Raw genomic sequence first — 19,418 nt, 5'->3', positions numbered from 1 at the left:
CCCAGCTCCCTTCCAGACAGGGAGGCAAGGGCATGGCCCAACTTGAAAATTACTTCTATTCGAATAGATACTTTAAGCAGAATGAAAACAGTGCTTCTTCAGACGCCGACCAGACTCACGTCATCAAAAGAAACGTATGATCTCCTAGTCGTAAGGACGACTGCAGAGATTCACTCCTTATTATCAACTAATTCCCCCATACATTTCGCAGAAATCCTGAATGAAATCTTAAATATTTCTGATACCAGTGGAGTCTCAAAAGTATTTAAGACAGTATTTTCGATGGCATTAACACCATTCAAAGCCATACTGGGTATTTTTCCAGATTTCGTCCATTCGATTTTTGGCGGACTTCCCCTCATTTTGGGACTAATTGCAGGAATCCTATTCCTGGTCCTTATATTTCGTTAATGCAAACCATGTCACAGACAAAACACCTGCGACAAGGGAAGAAACAATCCTAGCCATTGGATACCGGGACCGGATATCAAAAATCCTGGGACTATCCCGGTTTAGAGACCTGAACATGACTTGGTTTCTTTCATTTCGACCAATGTGGCATCGATGTGTTTTACCTGTATTAAGGTGCTTGCTATGCGGAGAAGAATGCGTGTTAGACACCTGTCTGACTCTACAATCAGATGCGCCAATGGATGCAGAAACATTGTTGAGTCCAATAAAGGCTCATACTTCGTGCTGCCCTCAACGGCTGCCAATCCTGATGACGGCATTCGTGGAAGCTTCACCGCTACGATTGAGGGGTAGTGAAGTTCAAGATGAAAGTAGCATTGATCAGGTACGACCTTCTGTCAGCAATACTAATCAAAACGTCAATGGAGACAATCATGCGCACGAATGCATGGTTACATCTTTTTCCGAGTTAGTGGAACTCTCCCAGGAAGCTGTTGATAGCTTTTTCGACAGTCTAAATGATATGATGTTCTCACCAGAGCAGAAATAGAGACTTTTGAGCAAGCTCGCACACGGCGTTCCCTGAATTTGGCCTTCAACTAGAATAGCAAAATACCATGAACAATTTTCCCTCCAGTTCACGGACAGCAAATTTTTTCAGCAGCCCCAAAATATTTTTACGAATTTTTCGGGACACTTATTTTCTGCTTAAAGTAAGAACTATTCTTAGAGAACTAAAATTTCTATTTTTAGATACTTTATAGACATTAGCTGCCCGCTGGTATGTTCATAATTATTTTATTCTGTGATGGAATGGTCTCGAAACTTTTTTCTGTATTAAGAGCCATTTCATGTGTAAATTCTCATATACAAATTAGTGATAATGTATAGATATGCGTGATTACTTTAGCATTATTCTACAGCTTGAGTGCATATATTACATGTGACTGTTTTTTCCGTATATTTGATAATTTCAAAATGCATTTATGTATTTTGGGGTGGTAAGGTATACACGATACTCTACAGTATGTTTTACTATGCATAGATTCGTAAATATGTCCATAGTTAGCGTGGAGTGGGTGTGATGTATTCCTATAGGTTCTGTATCGATCCCCCTATTCCTGACCCTATTCTGGTTAACAAGTTAACTAGCAGCCATCCCATGCGGCAGAAAACCCCCATGATGCAGGAACCGTTATCTGATAAAGCCACACTACGGCACAGGAACGTGTTATCTGATTAGGTCATAACGCTTGCAATCTAATTAGACAAGCGATATTCCTCCAGCCCCTGATAAGGCATACGGAGTTCTCAAAACAAATCAAACCTATGACAGACCTGGGAAAAACCCTGCGGCCATTGTTTTGATTTCACCGAGAACTTCAGCAAAAGAATGTGCTAACGACCCGGTCGTATGACATCCTTATTGACGTATCTATGTCCATCCTTACGTCAATCTCGGCACCTTAAAGGTATAAATATTACCGATATTGCCCTATGCAAACACACGCGGTGGTGACGAGATCGGAGCAGCCAGACTTGCCGAAGCCCAGAGCAGAGCAGACCCCGCTGGCGCAGCCCCGCCTTCCTGACGCGCTGAGAACGAGACGCTGCCTTTCCCCGGCCGAGAAATGCAGCTCCGGCGCTTCCGGGTAGCCCTCGCAGGCAGCCTGGAATATCGAGACCAGAGACGAGAGATACCATCCCTCATTCATCCTAGATTCCAGGTACAGAACTGAATAACCCCTTGCAGAGAATTCTTTAGTCAGTCACTTGGCAAAACAAACTTAACTTAAACTGTAACTTTCTATTCCCGCCCACGTATTAGGCTTAGGTCAGGTACACGGGGTAGGCGTAGTTAGAAACACCAGTTGAGTACGATTAGTCAAATGTAAATGTGTATGTATTCATTTTATCCATTTTAAACCTACATATGGCTTAGAAACCATATCAATGTTTTTACAGTATTATTTTATACTTCTGCTTTTATTGTATGCACTTTACTTAACCATAAGTATTGCAATAATATCGATCCATTTCTCTTGTATGAGAAAAGAGACTGATCAATAAATAACATCTTTTATTGAACACGCCCGTCTCTTCCTTTTCTCTACAATCTGGTGAGACTAAGAATGCACGTACTGACTGAGTAAAATAAGTCGTCTTTTGTTTTCACACGACTCTCGAGATACACTCTTGATTAGGGGAGAGCAAAGTTGTCATGTTCTATGGTTGTCAGAAACTAAATCCCTTCTTGTCTATCCAGGGAGGTTCAACTCCTCCTTGCCTATTCGAGAAAGTTTCTAGTGAACTCTGAGCTAGCTGGTAAACCCAAAACTTTAAGTCTAATATCGACAGTAGTAGACCTAGTTAACGTCTGGTCTAGGCCTATACTATTGAAGGTATTATTCCAATGCGCAGAGCCTATTGGGATAATAGGAACTACACTACAACTGCACCATCCCAGTTCAGAACCTGGCTACATGCAAATTAGTCGGACCCTGGCCCAGTGCATCATGAGAACAGGGCAGACCAAACTACCAAGCCAATTCTTTACTGGTAAAGAAACAAGCTTCCGGGGACCGGTTTCTGGCATTACAGCCGTCTTCGGCCCGGCTTGCTTGAATCCTGATGGTGCAGTGAGCAAGGGACTCATATCTGAGCATACCCTTCCACACTTGTGGTGGCCAAAATGATTCAAAAAGGGGGGTGGTGATGGACAGAGTATCTGAATTAAGCAGAACACTCCTACCCAGTCAAAAGATCAGAGCTTGATCCATCACCGTTTTTTAGCTCACTGCACCATCCCAGTTCAGAACCTGGCTACATGCAAATTAGTCTGACCCTGGCCCAGTGCATCATGGGAACAGGGCAGACCAAACTACCAAGCCAATTCTTTACTGGAAAGGAAACAAGCTGCCGGGGACCGGTTTCTGGCATTACAGCCGTCTTCGGCCCGGCTTGCTTGAATCCTGATGGTGCAGTGAGCAAGGGACTCACATCTGAGCATACCCTTCCACACTTGTGGTGGCCAAAACGATTCAAAAAGGGGGGTGGTGATGGACAGACTATCTGAATTAAGCAGAACACTCCTACCCAGTCAAAAGATCAGGGCTTGATCCATTACCGTTTTTTAGCTCACTGCACCATCCCAGTTCAGAACCTGGCTACATGCAAATTAGTCTGACCCTGGCCTAGTGCATCATGGGAACAGGGCAGACCAAACTACCAAGCCAATTATTTACTGGAAAGGAAACAAGCTTCCGGGGACCGGTTTCTGGCATTACAGCCGTCTTCGGCCCGGCTTGCTTGAATCCTGATGGTGCAGTGAGCAAGGGACTCACATCTGAGCATACCCTTCCACACTTGTGGTGGCCAAAACGATTCAAAAAGGGGGTGGTGATGGACAGAGTATCTGAATTAAGCAGAACACTCCTACCCAGTCAAAAGATCAGGGCTTGATCCATCACCGTTTTTTAGCTCACTGCACCATCCCAGTTCAGAACCTGGCTACATGCAAATTAGTCTGACCCTGGCCCAGTGCATCATGAGAACAGGGCAGACCAAACTACTAAGCCAATTCTTTACTGGAAAGGAAACAAGCTTCCGAGGACCGGTTTCTGGTATTACAGCCGTCTTCGCCCCGGCTTGCTTGAATCCTGATGGTGCAGTGAGCAAGGGACTCACATCTGAGCATACCCTTCCACACTTGTGGTGGCCAAAATGATTCAAAAAGGGGGGTGGTGATGGACAGAGTATCTGAATTAAGCAGAACACTCCTACCCAGTCAAAAGATCAGGGCTTGATCCATCACCGTGTTTTAGCTCACTGCACCATCCCAGTTCAGAACCTGGCTACATGCAAATTAGTCTGACCCTGGCCCAGTGCATCATGGGAACAGGGCAGACCAAACTACCAAGCCAATTCTTTACTGGAAAGGAAACAAGCTTCCGGGGACCGGTTTCTGGCATTACAGCCGTCTTCGGCCCGGCTTGCTTGAATCCTGATGGTGCAGTGAGCAAGGGACTCACATCTGAGCATACCCTTCCACACTTGTGTTGGCCAAAACGATTCAAAAAGGGGGGTGGTGATGGACAGAGTATCTGAATTAAGCAGAACACTCCTACCCAGTCAAAAGATCAGGGCTTGATCCATCACCGTTTTTTAGCTCACTGCACCATCCCAGTTCAGAACCTGGCTACATGCAAATTAGTCTGACCCTGGCCCAGTGCATCATGGGAACAGGGCAGACCAAACTACCAAGCCAATTCTTTACTGGAAAGGAAACAAGCTTCCGGGGACCGGTTTCTGGCATTACAGCCGTCTTCGGCCCGGCTTGCTTGAATCCTGATGGTGCAGTGAGCAAGGGACTCACATCTGAGCATACCCTGCCACACTTGTGGTGGCCAAAACGATTCAAAAAGGGGGGGGGGGGTGATGGACAGAGTATCTGAATTAAGCAGAACACTCCTACCCAGTCAAAAGATCAGGGCTTGAATCATCACCGTTTTTTAGCTCACTGCACCATCCCAGTTCAGAACCTGGCTACATGCAAATTAGTCTGACCCTGGCCCAGTGCATCATGGGAACAGGGCAGACCAAACTACCAAGCCAATTCTTTACTGGAAAGGAAACAAGCTTCCGGGGACCGGTTTCTGGCATTACAGCCATCTTCGGCCCGGCTTGCTTGAATCCTGATGGTGCAGTGAGCAAGGGAATCACATCTGAGCATACCCTTCCACACTTGTGGTGGCCAAACGATTCAAAAAGGGGGGTGGTGATGGACAGAGTATCTGAATTAAGCAGAACACTCCTACCCAGTCAAAAGATCAGGGCTTGATCCATCACTGTTTTTTAGCTCACTGCACCATCCCAGTTCAGAACCTGGCTACATGCAAATCAGTCTGACCCTGGCCCAGTGCATCATGGGAACAGGGCAGACCAAACTACCAAGCCAATTCTTTACTGGAAAGGAAACAAGCTTCCGGGGACCGGTTTCTGGCATTACAGCCGTCTTCGGCCCGGCTTGCTTGAATCCTGATGGTGCAGTGAGCAAGGGACTCACATCTGAGCATACCCTTCCACACTTGTGGTGGCCAAAACGATTCAAAAAGGGGGGGTGGTGATGGACAGAATATCTGAATTAAGCAGAACACTCCTACCCAGTCAAAAGATCAGGGCTTGATCCATCACCGTTTTTTAGCTCACTGCACCATCCCAGTTCAGAACCTGGCTACATGCAAATTAGTCTGACCCTGGCCCAGTGCATCATGGGAACAGGGCAGACCAAACTACCAAGCCAATTCTTTACTGGAAAGGAAAGAAGCTTCCGGGGACCGGTTTCTGGCATTACAGCCATCTTCGGCCCGGCTTGCTTGAATCCTGATGGTGCAGTGAGCAAGGGACTCACATCTGAGCATACCCTTCCACACTTGTGGTGGCCAAAACGATTCAAAAAGGGGGGGGGGTGATTCAAGCAAGCCGGGCCGAAGACGGCTGCAATGCCAGAAACCGGTCCCCGGAAGCTTGTTTCCTTTCCAGTAAAGAATTGGCTTGGTAGTTTGGTCTGCCCTGTTCCCATGATGCACTGGGCCAGGGACAGACTAATTTGCATGTAGCCAGGTTCTGAACTGGGATGGTGCAGTGAGCTAAAAAACGGTGATGGATCAAGCCCTGATCTTTTGACTGGGTATGAGTGTTCTGTTTAATTCAGATGCTCTGTCCATCACCTCCCCCTTTTCTGAATCGTTTTGGCCACTATAGCAGTGGCAGGGTATGCTCAGACATGAGTCCCTTGCTCACTGCACCATTAGGATTCAAGCAAGCCGGGCAGAAGATGGCTGCAATGCCAGAAACCGGTCCCCGGAAGCTTGTTTCCTTTCCAGTAAAGAATTGGCTTGGTAGTTTGGTCTGCCCTGTTCCCATGATGCACTGGGCCAGGGACAGACTAATTTTCATGTATCCAGGTTCTGAACTGGGATGGTGCAGTGAGCTAAAAAACGGTGATGGATCAAGCCCTGATCTTTTGACTGGGTATGAGTGTTCTGTTTAATTCAGATGCTCTGTCCATCACCACCCCCTTTTCTGAATCGTTTTGGCCACTATAGGAGTGGCAGGGTATGCTCAGACATGAGTCCCTTGCTCACTGCACCATTAGGATTCAAGCAAGCCGGGCCGAAGACGGCTGCAATGCCAGAAACCGGTCCCCGGAAGCTTGTTTCCTTTCCAGTAAAGAATTGGCTTGGTAGTTTGGTCTGCCCTGTTCCCATGATGCACTGGGCCAGGGACAGACTAATTTGCATGTAGCCAGGTTCTGAACTGGGATGGTGCAGTGAGCTAAAAAACGGTGATGGATCAAGCCCTGATCTTTTGACTGGGTATGAGTTTTCTGTTTAATTCAGATGCTCTACCCATCACCACCCCCTTTTCTGAATCGTTTTGGCCACTATAGGAGTAGCAGGGTATGCTCAGACATGAGTCCCTTGCTCACTGCACCATTAGGATTCAAGCAAGCCGGGCCGAAGACGGCTGCAATGCCAGAAACCGGTCCCCGGAAGCTTGTTTCCTTTCCAGTAAAGAATTGGCTTGGTAGTTTGCTCTGCCCTGTTCCCATGATGCACTGGGCCAGGGACAGACTAATTTGCATGTAGCCAGGTTCTGAACTGGGATGGTGCAGTGAGCTAAAAAACGGTGATGGATCAAGCCCTGATCTTTTGACTGGGTATGAGTGTTCTGTTTAATTCAGATGCTCTGTCCATCACCACCCCCTTTTCTGAATCGTTTTGGCCACTATAGGAGTGGCAGGGTATGCTCAGACATGAGTCCCTTGCTCACTGCACCATTAGGATTCAAGCAAGCCGGGCCGAAGACGGCTGCAATGCCAGAAACCGGTCCCCGGAAGCTTGTTTCCTTTCCAGTAAAGAATTGGCTTGGTAGTTTGGTCTGCCCTGTTCCCATGATGCACTGGGCCAGGGACAGACTAATTTGCATGTAGCCAGGTTCTGAACTGGGATGGTGCAGTGAGCTAAAAAACGGTGATGGATCAAGCCCTGATCTTTTGACTGGGTATGAGTGTTCTGTTTAATTCAGATGCTCTGTCCATCACCACCCCCTTTTCTGAATCGTTTTGGCCACTATAGGAGTGGCAGGGTATGCTCAGACATGAGTCCCTTGCTCACTGCACCATTAGGATTCAAGCAAGCCGGGCCGAAGACGGCTGCAATGCCAGAAACCGGTCCCCGGAAGCTTGTTTCCTTTCCAGTAAAGAATTGGCTTGGTAGTTTGGTCTGCCCTGTTCCCATGATGCACTGGGCCAGGGACAGACTAGTTTACATGTAGCCAGGTTCTGAACTGGGATGGTGCAGTGAGCTAAAAAACTGTGATGGATCAAGCCCTGATCTTTTGACTGGGTATGAGTGTTCTGTTTAATTCAGATGCTCTGTCCATCACCACCCCCTTCCCACCAACCACAGCATTTTAATATACGAGAGAAATTCCTCTAGCGCCTCATTATTTGAAGGGATTTGAGAGGTATACAAAGTCTTATAATAAATGCAAAAACAAGCAGCTATTTCCGCACGAGTATGTAATATGTTCCCTTCATCATCCGTCATGCCCACCATAGGATCTGATTCCCTCTTAGGACACAATATTCCTGCTAGTGTAGCACCTGGTCTCTCTTTCTCACCATAGCATTCTGCCGATACGTATCCACCCATGTGCTTGATTTCGTCATTATCTGTCTCTAGGTGCTCTGCCAGTTTCTGTCAGAGGTAGTCTGGGAGTATCCCCCCCTTACTCAAGTCCCGTTCCGGATGCCCTAGTTCTCGTTCTAGTGTGTCTAGTCTGTGTAGATATCACCACTCCTCTAATGAACACCGTATATGTTTCCCACACTGTGGTAAATGAGGTTACTGACCCGATATTATCTGAGAAAAAGTTCTCCATGGCCGTTGCTAACCCTTCTTTAAATACAGTGTCTAGAAGTGAGTATCGCGGGAAACATTATGTAAACGCCGGGATACATGGCGCCCCATGCCGCAACGCAAGTTGGACTGGAGAGTGGTCAGAGTATGTTTGTGGCAGATGCGTACACACCACAACCCTGGAATTCAGACCCCCAGACAATAGCCAAATTTCAATTCGGGTATAAGTGTCATGCACGGAGGAATAATGGGTATAACCTCTCACGGCAGGGGATTTGTATTTCCAGATGTCTATAAGACCATCCGAATACATTATTTCATGGATGGCTGCTGCTGGTGAGCCCTGAGATCTGTCTATACTGGGATCCAATATACAATTAAAATCACCCCCCCCCCCCAAACCTGATAAATTCCTTTCCACTGCACCAGTTTATTCGCTAAGGAGATATAGAAATGTGGATTGTCATAATTAGGGCCAGGAAGAATTTCTAGTCCCCCCGTCTGCATAGTGCCACCACAAATCTGCCAGTCCTTAAGCATGCCTGTCATTTCTAGCCCTGCCTTTTTATCCACCCAGATCAGGACCCCTCTAGCATGTGAAGTAAAATCTGCCGAGTAGCACACCCCCTGTAGTTTGCGATGTACTGCCTCACTGCACTTCGGAGTCAGATGTGTCTCTTGCAATATGGCCATGGAGTTCCATTTTAAATAGGCGCTCACCCTTCTAATCTTTCTGTCGTCATTTAGGCCCCGGATATTCCAAGTCATGAACCTGTGCGTTCTCACCTGCCATAGTTTGTTGGCCTGGAGAGCCCTTGATGTGAACTATGTTCCTTGCCCGTGAAATGTGCCATATGTGACCTCAGTTGCATATTTAATAACCTACACACTCTCCCAACAGAAACAATCAGTACCTCCCACACCTCTGAAATCCCCAACTGTCGTGGCTATCTTAGTTCCCTCCCTCCCACCCCAATCTTGCACAACAAACCCGAACCTGGGGGAGGAGCCAAGATGGCGATCGGGATGGCTGCATAACCGCTTGGCTCCGTGAGCCCTCCCGCCCCGCACATATATCCTGTCGATGATCCTGAGTAGCATTTGCCAATTTAAGTAGGTGAAGGGACGCATTCACTTACCGTCTGCTTTTGAGGCTCCACCGCGCAGTAGACCCGTAGAACTGTCCCCGTCTCTTTGGCGGCCTTCGAGGTGCTGGGGCCGGTATCTCGAGTGCGGAGAGTGTCCGGCCGCGATTGCAACACCAGCGGCCCCTGGTTGCGATGGGAAGCTAGTTGGAGAGAACCTGGGACCTGCGAGCCGGAAGAAGTGATACCAACCTACTCCCAATAGTGGGTTGCCCTGCAGGAGGTGCGCTGTGGCTGGGACGGAGAGAGTCCATGATGCCCAGTTCCCCTTCGGTGTGTGATACCCGGTTCTGCTAACAGCCCTCCTTGGGAGCCGGTGGGTGACTCCCGGGCAGCGGGGAGCTTGTTTAGCCTTTCGGTGACTCTCCTTTCTGCTGCCTGCCCTGACTATTGAGATCCCGCTGTGGATCCTGCTGATTCCGGGGGTCGGCCCCGCTCCTGAGGTGCGGTGGAGGGGAAAGAGAACGTGAAGGCTGCAATGGCGGATGATACTGTCTCGTACACCCCTCACCTGGGCAGAGATACCGGTGCACAAGAAAATCCCGGGGTCTGGCTATGTGAGAAACCGCCCACGCTCCACCATGTATTGGCTGCACTAACAACCCTGCAGACGGCCCTGATCCTGGAGACCCGAAATTTGGGGCAAAGGATGGCCGCCATTGTTGTCCCGCCATCTTGTACCGGCACGGATCGCTCTCAAGGAGGCGCCGATGTGTCTGCCTCTGCTTCATTGACGTATTTCCCGGATGAGTCTTCATTCTTAGAGACGTGGATAGATCTGGTTCGTGAGCTTACTGTGGATGCCCCTGTGGCGCATGCGACTGTCTCACCGGGGCCTTTCTCTGATCGGCAAGTGGAGGCACAGCTTCGGTACACGGCTTGGACGGCCCCGCGGGGGTCTCGGCGCTTCCCGCATCGTGTGTTTCCCTTTCCGTGTCTGGTGGGACTGTGTTCGGACTCGAGACTTTTGGCGGTGTTGACATTGTTCCACTCAGACTTCTGCCATGCCTCATCGGTGAACTTTCGGTGGCCGGGGTCCTATGGAGCGGCGACACTGCCTGACCCTCCCGGTGTATTCGGACCCTTTGTGCTACTTTGTATCCCGTTTGTGGGATAGTTCGATGTTGGTATTATTGACAAACGAGGCCAGGGGTGAATTCGTTTGGAACATGGAGGGACTCATGGCTGGTTTGAGGGGCGCTTAGCGGGGATGTCATTGATTGCGTTATACGTGATTGCTGCTACCTGTGCTTCTTCTACTATTACTGATTGTACGAATTTTGCACGCGGGGGTGGGAGGGGCCGGATGATCAGATCGTGGGCCCTTCTCCTGTATTTTTTTTTTCTCTTCTTTTTCTCTTTTCTTCTCTGTATTTCGGGTCTCTTATTTAGGGCGACAGGCACGCTGCTGGGGGGGTAGGCCGTAGCCTTTTGCAGGGGTGCAGGGTTGAGGGTTGGGGGTTGGGTTTGTTATTTTGTTCTATCTTTGTTTCTATGGCCCTTAGCCCTTTTCCTTTTTCGATGTCGTCGTCTTCCATGTCTCCCATGTTGTGTTTTGCCTTGAGGGGTGGGGCTAGTTCGCCATGATTGCTTAGTGTTATTGCATCTATCCTGACTCGTATACCCCCTCCCCCGTTCTTTTCTTTCATGTACATTACTGGCGTAAAATCTTTTGCTTTAGATAGCTGTATCAGGGGTGTGTGTGATTATGCGACATTGATTTCTATTTTATTTTTCGTTATTATAAAATGAACCGGCTTTGCTCATTATTCTCGCATGGTGCTTTCATTATATGATATATCCTGGATGCTACTCAGCCTTTGAACTCCGGACCGCTGTATGTTTTTATATTACTTTGCTTTTAATCGATTTGAATAGCGGCCGGCCGGACTGGTTGTAGGCCCATGTTTGTATCTCCGTACTATAAAAATAAAGGTTCTTTAAAAAAAAAAAAACCCGAACCTAAAACAAACAATACTGTAGGTGTGATACACTTTGGGGCAGATGTTGCCATCATATCAAACTCCCTACACCGCTCTAGCAGCACTAAAAACTGTATAAATCTGTTCAACCACTATCTCTACGTGGTATAACAAGAGAGAATCAAATCACATTGTGTGCACATAGTTGCCTAGTTCAGGACGTCGTTAGGCCCTAACTAGTATTTTTAGACGTGACCAATCTGTGTTCTAGCGCCTACGTGAGGACAGCGAATATCTACTAGTCACATGCTATAATGCGCACAAAGCATCCTCTAGGGCACCTCAACTTTACCATACAACGTGCATTACTGAATCTGCTCGGCTATTCACTCCTCTGCTTCTCCATCTTCTCAGACATTTGGAGAGCCCACCGACCTTGCTTAAGATGAGCTCGGAGAGCCCTGACGTCACAGTCACTGTTCTTTCTCTTTGATGAATCGGAGGACTGCCTTAGGATTAGTAAAAAATTGCACTTTACCATCCAGTTTGACCCTGAGCTTAGCAGGATAAAGCATACTATCCTCAAGATTAAGATCACGTAATTTCTTCTTTGATGGGAGGAAGAGCCGCCGTGCCTCCTGCACCAGCATGGTGAAGTCTGGGAACAAAGTAGTGTCTGTACCTATGTGTCGAAGAGTTCCTAGCTTCCGGTCCTTGCACAGAGCCGCTTGCGATCTCTGTAATTTAAAAGTCATGCTATGATGGGTTGGGGGACAGCGCCAGGCACTGGTCTAGATGCCAGGGATCGATGTGCTCATTCACCACTAATATCTCGAAGAAGGTGTCCCGACCCAAGAGGGTGTCAAGCAGTTTCTCAAAGAATTGCTCCATGTTACCTGCATTGGATGATTCTGCTACTCCCAGTATGTGAACATTATTGCGTCAGGATCTCGCTTCGAGATCTTCGGCCTTCCCTTGAAGAGTGTGTAGGATCTTGTCTCTTTCTTTGTCGGTTTCTGCGTCCGCTTTGGCGACATCTTCCATGTCTGAGATGTGCTGTTCCACTGCGTCTAGTCTGACCCCATGTTTATCCAGAGTATAGTCTCCAAACGTCCCTGGGGACATGCCACGATCAGCACTGGTCGTGCACAGTTTTTGCGCAGTCGAAGATGGCCCCAGCCTCCGGGCTTCCCACACACACTTCTCTACTCCCCACTGTGCAGTTGCTCATTGGGCAGTACAACTAACTACCCTGGGGACAAACTTCAATCAGTGCTTATATGATGCAGTTCTTATGCACTTAAAGGCAGTCCTGGTCCCCTGGCCTCAGAACCACATTGCTCTATTACCCACTCACAGATGCTCATTAGGCAGTGCACGGCTGCCGTTGCCAGCATCACCTGCTACTTTTTTACTGTGTCTGCACCAGTTCAGCGATATTCAACAAGCTGGATCGCTGCAGCCCTGCAGAGCACAGGACACAGTGCAGTGCACGCATGCAGGGACACGACGAGTCATGACCCGATGATCGGGAGTAGCTGGGCCACGTCGCTCGAGTTCCAGGGCAGCAGCATGCTACAGCATGCAGATTAGGGACCCCCGGACAGCTTAGTAGTGTGGCGGCATCACTAACCATGCGTGCGCCGACGCCTCAGCGATGCCACACCTGTTATATTATGTTATAGGGGGTATTTGTAAAGCGCACGGCTACTCTTACGAGTGTACCGGTGCTGACTTTACCCTATAGGCAGAGCAGTTGGAAGCGACTACAAGAGTTCTACTCTCACTGAAGCAACCAGGTTTTTAATTTCCTTCTAAAGCTGATCTTGTCTTAAAGGAGGTGGCAGGTTATTCCACAGCTTAGTGGCGGTCACCTGGAACGAGCGTCCACCCAACCGAGAGAGTGTGGATTTTGGCACTACCAACAGCTTCTAAGTGGAGGATCGCAACGTTCTAAAAGGGGCACATGGCTGAATTCAGCTTCTGACATTATGAAGGGCTTTAAAGACTAACACCAGAGCCTTGAATATCACCCTTTTCCGCACTGGAAGCCAGTGCAGAGACATCAAGAGGGGTGTCATGTGGGTTCTGGAATCAACCAGCAGGACGGCCCTTGCTGCCACATTCTGTACCACCTGCAAACGGCCTAGTAGGTAGTCAGGGAGGCCGAGATACAGAACGTTGGCGTAGTCCAGCCTAGATGCTATCAGAGCTTGGACCACAGTTTTCCTATGAGAAACTGAGAGGAGAGGGAGAAAGTTCCTCATAATTTTCAGGAGTCCGAAACACTCAGGCTCCCAGCCCAGAGGCTCCTTCACAGTTGCTCCACTTTCCCAATCACTGCGGGGTTGCGCTGATTGTATGCGCGGCGAGGGCTCCACACTCTGCTTTTCCGAAGTGCATCACTGCCGATTGCAGGCAATTGGCGGCACTGTGACGAGTTGCGAGCAGCACATTGGGCAGCGTTTAGCTCCAGCAATGGATTCCACTCTCTTGCGATCCACTACGGGAGGATTTTCTGGAGGTTCGTGAAGGATGATGTGCGGCGATCAGGAGAGCTAGCCTAGGACGTGGCCATCTTTGGATCAGGCAAGCTCCACCCCCGAATGAGATAGATATATGGCAAGAGGGCAGCCAAAGGAGAGGTGAGATCATCATAGCTACTAATAACGGTGAGAGGTGGTTTGATTACAATTGTACAGCTGATCATCAGACGTACATTTTTGCCTTGAAACAAAAACCCCAAGACAGAATTTATTAGCTGCTTTAACCCTTTCGGTGCGTCGGATGGCCCCCGGAGCGTGTGCAGAGGACGACCAGGGCAGTCCGAACCATGCCCACCCATTATTTCACCTGCACCGCGGCAGAATTTGCGCCGCGGTCAACCGGTTAAGGAAAGTGTACAAGCAGGCCTTAAGTATTCGTAAAACTGAAATTAAACAGGAAGCCTGGAACTATCTGTTGTCAGTAGATCTCATCAAGAACAGCGCAAAGTTCTGGGATATTTTCAATAAACCATTTTTCTCTGGCCTCAGTGGTACGACTATGGATTGTAATATACCGGAGAAGCAGTGGTTTAACCATTTTAAATATATATATGGTGATCAGTTAGACCATGGACACACAGGTACTGCACTCAAGGCTGCAAGTTACAATTTGGATTTTGTCTGATAAAGAAGTGGCTGTGTCCATTTCCCAAATGACAAGAAACAAAGCCCCTGGGCCAGATGGGGTCCCTGCTGATCTTTCTAAGTAGGATATTACATTATCGTAAAAAATATTGGCAAATGTTTTAAATATTGCTTGTCAATATGGTCTGCTGAGATCTTGGTCCAAGTCGAGAGGAGACCCTAGGTGCTACAGGCCCATATCACTGATTGACTCAGCTGTCAAAGTGTTAGGCCGAGTGGTTCTTAGTAAACTGAAAGATTGGATCAATGAGTGTAACATTCTGTCAGACCTCCAATATGACTTCAGGAAAGGTAGGGGCACCATGGACCAGTGTCGCAACCTGAATCCTTTAGCAGGAAAATACACTATAGCTAAGAAAGGGACACTACACCTTGCTTTCATGGATCTGTCCTCGGTCTTTGACCGAGTGAACGGATCCAAACTTTTGGACTTGCTGCTTTCAATGGGCATAGATAAAAACATTGTAAATTTTTTTATCTGACTTGCATAGGGGTCTTTCGGCCACAGTAAGGTTTGATCAAAATGGTAATCATACGCCAGGCATTTGTATGATAAGAGGAGTCAGACAGAAATGCATTTTGGCCCCCTTGCTGTTCACCCTTTATATAAACAAATTAGACTCTGTTCTGTGTGGTGCAGCAAGGAAATCCCACGTACGGGGGATCGATTGATACCAGAGCTCCTGTACGCAGATGACTGTGCTTTGTTAGCCTGCACAGTGGTGGTACATAAACAAAAGGGTCCCCGCAAGAAAAGCGTATTGTGAACTACATACACTGGAGACTGAACAACATACAATAAAGTACTAGAAGAGTATAAGTATTGGCATTTATTTGTCAATACCAAGTATTTGCCGATAGCAAACAAGATACACAATAAATTGATAGCCCCAAGGGGAAGGGGGGCAAGGGACAGGAAAGGAAGAAGGAAGGTGCTCGTAGAAAAAGGGTCAAGAAAAAGTAAACACAGTTCAAAGAAATAATTAATTACAAATTTATCAATCAATCATAATACATCAAGTACACAGGCCCTAAATCAGGGTGGTCATTGGAGCTAATTAAACAAATGACATTCAACGGTCACATACAAAATTTGAAACAATCTGGGGCATGTGCCGGAAGTCCAAGAAAAACAGTCGACGTTTCGACCCCTATCTATAGGCTATCTTGAGTCCTTTGTCGGGGTCTTCATCAGGACATGTAACCGGGATGTGGGGAGGAAGGGTTGGGGCAGTATTATCTGAAAAATTAAAAAGGAGGATTCGCACTTAGTACAAACAGGGTGGACTTAATCCAGCCATCCATGTGGCATTCCGAAATTCAATAGGGTAGTTAATTACCATGGAGTAAAGGCCCGTAGGGGCTCTGAACATGGAAGAGAAGATGATGCCACGCAAAGTGTCGTGATCAATCTCATCAGTAAAAATCCGCAACTACAGAGGGGGACAATAAGTCATGAGGGTGAGTTCAAAACTCAAAACATCAGAATGGTATATCATCAGTTAACAATATCTCCTTAGATGGAACACAAGGAAGGACTTACACATGACTCAAGAAATATTCGTGATAAATGGTAAGTGAGTCAAATCAAGTTCAAGGCCGGTCCAGCCCTCAAAGGCACAGGCTGTGAATAGACATCATTACAACAATTCAGAATGGATGAACCATTATAATTAATGATAATGCAATGCAACTCAAAACAATGCTATTAAAAACAGGCAGACGAACCTCAACTACCCGTGTATTATAAGTCAAAAAATAATAAAACTTACATACAGTTACGGTAGCGTTCAACCCAACATAGATTTTGTTGAAGTTTAGAGGGATTTTCAATTGTAGTAGATGTTACTGTAATATACAAAACAGGGACTTAGTTTGTAATCAAATGTATCATACAACACTTAGTAGGGCAAAGTCTGTAACATACCTCCGAATGAGCAGCGAGGTACGATGAGACGTAATTAATTATAGAACTTTGGTCAAGGTTGAAGGGCCATTCAATCGTGGGTGAAACCCGTAATCTACACTGTAAAGTAAATAAATAGCCGGGACTCAGTGTTGAATTATATCATACATTACTTCTAAAGAACAGACGAAGTCTGTTGCCTACCTCCGATTTCAAACGGCCGGCCTGGAAGCAACCTCGAGTAATGGCCGGCACCGAGGGCGCAGGGCAGAAAAGGCAGGGTCGAACGGCAATCGTTCAGTCCGCCTGTACAGAATCAATCCTGCAAATGACAAGAGAAACGCCAGATGAGCGCGTGACCTGCCTGTGATCTAAACCGATATTTGGCAGACCCTTCGCTACTTACATGTATCCGAAGGGGTACTGCCGTGTAAACCGCTCGTGAGGAAGTCAGCAAAAACGCTACGCGTAGTTAGAGGCGGAGTCCATAGACTTAACGAAAATGAAAAGAGAAGAGAGACTCTTCCCTAGTGTACGGAGCGTTAGTGAAACTCAAGGAGGGACCGGTATTCAATTGCAATTGATGTGAAATAATAATATACGTGAACTATTCATAATCAGAAGGAGAGACAATACATTCCAGTATCATTATAATTATAATTATACTTATTCCCGTGCAACTCTCACACAGGAGGTTGTAAACGGGTGTGCTGCTACTAAACATATGACCACAATGCAAAAATCTTTTGGTTGGTAATTTAAACAACAGCATTGGATGAGCAAACCGATCAACAGTATTAATAAGCATTCACGCGCAACTCTCTAGACATGAGGTTGTAAGCGAGACATTGATTCATGTTATTACTAATCTCACAAGGTTCAACAATCAAGTACACTTCTCCAACATGAGAGTGTAAACAGGATGACAGATATTGGGGGCAGTATCAAGTAAGTTAACCCAATGATGCCAATTGTGCCAAACTGCTGTCCTGCTCATTAAGCCCATTATTAATTGAATCAAGGAGGGATATCCATTTAGATTCACGTGTATTTAGTACCATGGGAAGGTTACCTCCTCTTCTACCAAGGGCCACCTTTTCAATTACAAACCATCTCAAATCAGATACAGTATGACCTACTGTCTGCCAGTGTTCTACCAGCGGCGCGCCCGCCACTTTGCATCGCAGTCTACTGCAATGGGAGGAAATCCGAGATTTGATTTTTTGTTGGGTTTGTCCCACATAGACTAAACTGCAAGGACACTGGATGATATAAATCACACCAGTGGTGTTGCAGTTTGTGTGGTGTTTTAAAGTGTATGTACGACCCCCATAGTCAAATGTTTTAGTCTGAATAGTGGTTTCACATGCTGTACATGTACCACATCTATGATGTCCTATCAAGGGGGGCAAGTTCCATAAGGATGTCAGAGTAGGTTGACTCGCTGATTCTAAATATGAATGGACCACCATGTCCTGTATGTTTTTGGCTCTCTTAAAAGAGTGGAGGGGAAGTTGTGTTTGCTTAACCACCTCAGCCACCAAAGGCCAATTTTTGTTAATGATTTTCTTAATTTCATTACTCCGGGTAGAAAAGGTCGTCACACAGATGATGCGGTCTGTAACAGTTTGATTGGTTGCCTCTGGGTTGAGCAAGGAATCACGTGGATTGTACAACGCACGTTTCCTAGCTCGTTTTACCATCCGAGCAGGGTAACCTCGTGAAACGAGGCGCTCACTAAGAACTTCAGATTCCAAAAAATAGTTAGCTCTGGTCGAGCAATTCCTCCTAATTCTGAGGAATTGGCCCACAGGTAGATTGTCTTTGAGCTCTCTGGGATGATGACTCCCATACTGTAGCAATGAATTGCGTTCAGTTGGTTTCCTGAATAAAGTAGTTCGTAAGCGATCTCCATCTCTGTAGATTGATATATCCAAGAATGGTATGGTTTCATTACTGGATTCCATTGTGAATTGGATGTGGGGATTTTTTGAATTGAGCCAGTCATGAAATATATTAAGTTGATCTTTGTTACCCTCCCATATACATAAGACATCGTCAATGTATCTGACCAATAAGGTCAACTGGGTCTGGAAAGGGTTACCAGATGAAAAAATATGTTCTTGTTCGAAATGGTCCATATAGATTATGGCCAAATTTGGAGCAAAAGTAGCTCCCATCGCGACTCCTTTCGTCTGCAGATAGAAAACCTCGTGAAAGATGAAAAAGTTCTGCATCATGGCGATCTTTAATAGCTCGATTATGAAGTCAGTTGGAACTGGTACAGGGGCCGGTCGCTTGTCTAGGGCCTCTCGCATCACTTCCAGAGCCTCTTCTTGGGGGATGCTGGTGTACAGCGATACGATATCGCAAGTAACTAAGAGTGAACTTTCGGGATTAAATGGTCTTTCGTCTATCAAATAGATTGTCTGAGTCGTGTCTCGCAGATAAGCCCTCGTATTGAGCGCAATGGGCTTAAGAAAAAAATCAACATATTTACATAGAGGCTCTAAAATAGATCCGCATCCAGACACAATCGGGCGCCCTGGAGGACTATTCAAGTGCTTATGCACCTTCGGTAGGGTGTATATGGTAGCCAATCTTGGGAACTTTGGATTGAGAAATTTAAATTCTTGCTCACTCAGAAATCCAGCATCTACACCTTTCTGTGTGACTTTCAAAATTGTAGAGGCCAATTCCCGTGAGGGATCACTGGGTAATTGTCGATAACTGACACCATCAGTCAGCTGTCTATAGATTTCATCTTTATAGTTGGTAAGATCCTGCACGACAATCGCCCCGCCCTTGTCGGCGGGCTTAATGACGACATCTTTGTTGGTACACAAGCCAGTGAGGGCCTTTTTCTCAGGTTTACTCAGATTGAATCTGGTGAATTTAGGTTGATCTATTGTCTGGTC

The sequence above is a fragment of the Lissotriton helveticus genome, chromosome 9, assembly GCF_964261635.1.
Source record: "Lissotriton helveticus chromosome 9, aLisHel1.1, whole genome shotgun sequence".
NCBI lineage: Eukaryota > Metazoa > Chordata > Amphibia > Caudata > Salamandridae > Lissotriton > Lissotriton helveticus.
Note: the sequence above shows the minus strand (reverse complement) of the source record.